Source organism: Beta vulgaris, chromosome 8, assembly GCF_026745355.1.
Source record: "Beta vulgaris subsp. vulgaris cultivar EL10 chromosome 8, EL10.2, whole genome shotgun sequence".
NCBI lineage: Eukaryota > Viridiplantae > Streptophyta > Magnoliopsida > Caryophyllales > Amaranthaceae > Beta > Beta vulgaris.
Window position 1 is genome coordinate 19,706,725 of NC_079209.1, and position 3,516 is coordinate 19,710,240.

The following is a 3,516-nucleotide window of genomic DNA, read 5'->3' on the forward strand; positions in this document are numbered from 1 at the left end:
AACAGACTAACATGCGCTCAGCGCAGGAGCTTGCGCTCCACGCCACTACCGTGCCTTTAACATAACAGGTAACTCCATCTGTTCATCTAGGTGTTTCTGACGCTACTGGACGAACATCAATTAATAATTAACCCAAAAGTAGCGGGGAAAACATAGGTTAATTGTTGTTGTCCGAGAGGATAAGGGTGTTGCGTCTACTACCTTGCATCACGAGTTTAGCTATTCTTAGACGCACGCAGTGGGGAATGTAAGCCCATAGACTGACCTTGAGATTATGATCTAAGAAACCATAGGAATTGGGTTGCGATCAACCGGCATTCGATTTCTGACTTAATAACTTGTTTAATATATACCTTTTTTTTAAGTATTGTTGAGATGATTTATTTATTTTAATCTGATTCACTTATTCTTTATTATTCATTTGCGTTACTTGTGAGTTATATGACTGTAGATGCATATTATAGTTGACTTGACTTTATTCCTTCCTTTCTTACTAATCTATGTATGAGATGGACTTTGATTTCTTTTGTTATGGGAGAACTGCTAGTTACTTCCCATTGACGGTGGAAATATCAATTAATATCTGTGTAGATGAAGATGAAAGACATTTAGACTTAAAATTAGTCGCGGTTAGGTGCCAGAATTTTAATCGTCTTTCAAAACTGGTTGGAATTAGTTTTCTTGGTGATGTAGTCATTATCCATTGGATAAAGAATAAAAACATATTCTTTAAGCACCAATCACATCGTTTTATCCATTTCTTAAGAAATAATAATGAAAACATTATCAAATCTAAGATGTAAGAGTAAAAAAGATCCATTTTTTTTTTCTGGAAAGATCAGGGAGTGCGATAGGCACATGACCATGCTCCAGACACACGACTATACACCCAACACACCATGACCTCGTGCGCCAGAAGCACACTTGTGCGCTAGATGGTTAGTGGCTGTGTCCAACACAGTTGCCCAATCATCTTTTACTTCATGATTTTCGATGCGCTTTTATGTTTGAGGATGTATTTAAGGACGAAAATTTTGGCTGAAAATTCCATTTTGCCTCATCAGTGTAAAGATCAAAATCAAATCTAAAGATAATAAGAATATTTGTATTTCCAATGAATTGGATGATGTAGGAAGATTTAAGGAGATTTGATGATGTCATTTGGGTGATGCAGGATGGTAAATAAACAAATTTTTGTGTTAAAAATATGATTTTTTTACCTCTTTCAAACCTTAATTCATCACTTGGTTTTCCTATAAATACCCTCCTTCTTTTTCATTTCAAGAAAAGACAACTTCACAACTCAATATTATTCTCTTTCTCCATACTTCCTCCCTCGAAGAAAAATTTCATTCAACAAAGAAAGCAAAATTTATAATTAGGAAAGTAATTAGCACTAGTGGAAAAAACTGCTTTTGCTACTTATCAAATGCTCCGGTTGACTAATCAACCCAAGCATTTGTAAAATTTTTAATTAAAAAAAATTCACAAATGCTCGGGTTGATTAGTCCACCGGAGCATTTGATGTCAAATGCTCTGTTGGACTAATCAACCCGAGCATTTGGAAATAAGGGCTCCGGTTGCCCAACACTAGCATTTGGTTATTTTCCCACGTAATTAGATTCGCCTCAAAAAAAAAAAAAAATCTCCTAATTTTCTCTCATTTTCCCTCGCCTCTCTCGTACTCAACCTGCACATCATCTCCTCGCAGTTCCTTTCATTCTCTCTCTCCTCTCTTGTGTACAACTCTTATCTGATGCTTATCTCTAGTCTCCGTCTCTCCTACTCTGATCCCTCTTCTTTATCTATGGAAAGCATAACGTATATTTCCTTGTCCTCAATTCCTCTTCTTGATTTGATTTTAGGGTTTTGAATTTCGACTATTTATTTTTGTTTAATCTTGTGTGTTTGCTTGATTTTGTTCTTGATTGTTCTTCGGTCCAGGTTTGTATCATTAGAGCTTCTGATCTTAAATTGTTATATGAAAATTTATCTTGTTTTCAAACCCTAATTTTGTCTAAAGTTAACACATTTCTTCATTTTCTTGTGCCTAATTTCGCCGCCTTTTTTGTTATCTCGTGCTTTCTTTAATTCCTCAATGGATTTGACTGGTTTTATGTTCATTTTTGCATATTAGATTAGGGTTTTCGACTATAAGTTGGAGTTTGTCGGGTCTTGTTCAGTTTTAGTGTTGAGAAATTAAGGGTTTTGCTTAAAAATGGCATGAATGTTGAGAAATTGCCACATTTAGAAGGTTAATCTCGGAGAATAAATTTTTCTAATTAGTTTTGATTTGAGGAATATTATTTCAGATGTCGCTTTGGAGTATGGCTAATAAAATTGTGGCACAGTGAAGCTTTTACGGGAAATATGGGATCGCCAAGTGCAGTTAGCTCTCTGACTTCCTCTTATGAAGATATTGAATATGGTAGTTTCCTTCCCCTTGCTTTGTGAATCTCATTCTGCAAATCTGTGCTATTCTTCATACCCAACTGTGTTTGAGCACTATGCCTTTATTTCTCTGACTCAAGTATTCCCCTTTCGCCTTCATTCTTTTTGCCTCAAATTGTTGATTGTGAATTCAGCTCTTAAGTCTATTGTTTATTGAATCGGAATGGTTGGTATTAAGAAGGTTGCATTCTTCATATTGAGCATTATAATCAAGTAATTAAGGCTATGAAAATTACTCATGCGGGTTGGGATTGAATTCACAGCCTTAAGTGCTTTTTTTCATTTATTCTTTGCATACATAATCAGTGGCGGCTGATATGATTGGAATCACGATTTCATGTTATGGAAGGATGAGATAATCTGAGAGTATAAATTAATGCTATCTTGTATCTGAGCTTAGCAAAGGAAAACTTGTCCTGGCTTCAGGGAATTTACAGGTCTATCTTTGAGATTAGATGCCTTATTTTGTTGCTTTTCCATTTTTTGATGCTTTTTATTATTATATAATGTTTTATATCACAAGATGTAACTAGAAATTGAAATATTTACCTTTGTATATCTGTATACTTCACTTATACTGGCATGCTGTTATGAGATTATAAGTGAAATCATTGCTAATATGTATTTAAGCATTGATGCTTGTTTGTTTATTAAGGGCTCGATCTTTAATGTTCCCCCCGTCAACAACTGTTCAGTATTATAGTTTTCAGATTGTTGCATATTAAATATTATTCTTTGTCTTATTGATTCATTGTCATTATTTTTTTTTGTTTCACCCCCCTCTTGGTACACTTGCTATGGTGGCCTAGAATGAATCCTTTCTGGAATAGAGATTTTTACTGAAGTTTCTGTGTAGTTTTGCTATTGTATTGAATTTAGAGTAGGTTGGTCAAATCTCAGTAATATTTTAATATCAGGCATGTCATCAATTGGTTTGAGACTTCATCTTTTTAGCAAGGGTATTTGGATACGGTTCGGAGGTAAATTTCATGGCTCTTTTCTAACTAACATTGTCGATTTTTAATTAAAATTTCACCTTTCATATCTTCTAAATGCTTAAAATTT

General features: G+C 34.4%; 1 long non-coding RNA gene across 1 annotated transcript; it reads left to right on the forward strand.

Moving 5' to 3' along the window:
* Nucleotides 1-1,687: 1,687 nt before the first annotated feature.
* Nucleotides 1,688-3,069, forward strand: LOC125492242 (uncharacterized). Its single transcript, XR_007268721.2, has 2 exons — nt 1,688-1,821; nt 2,313-3,069. It is a non-coding gene; the product is annotated as an uncharacterized LOC125492242 (long non-coding RNA).
* Nucleotides 3,070-3,516: the final 447 nt, after the last annotated feature.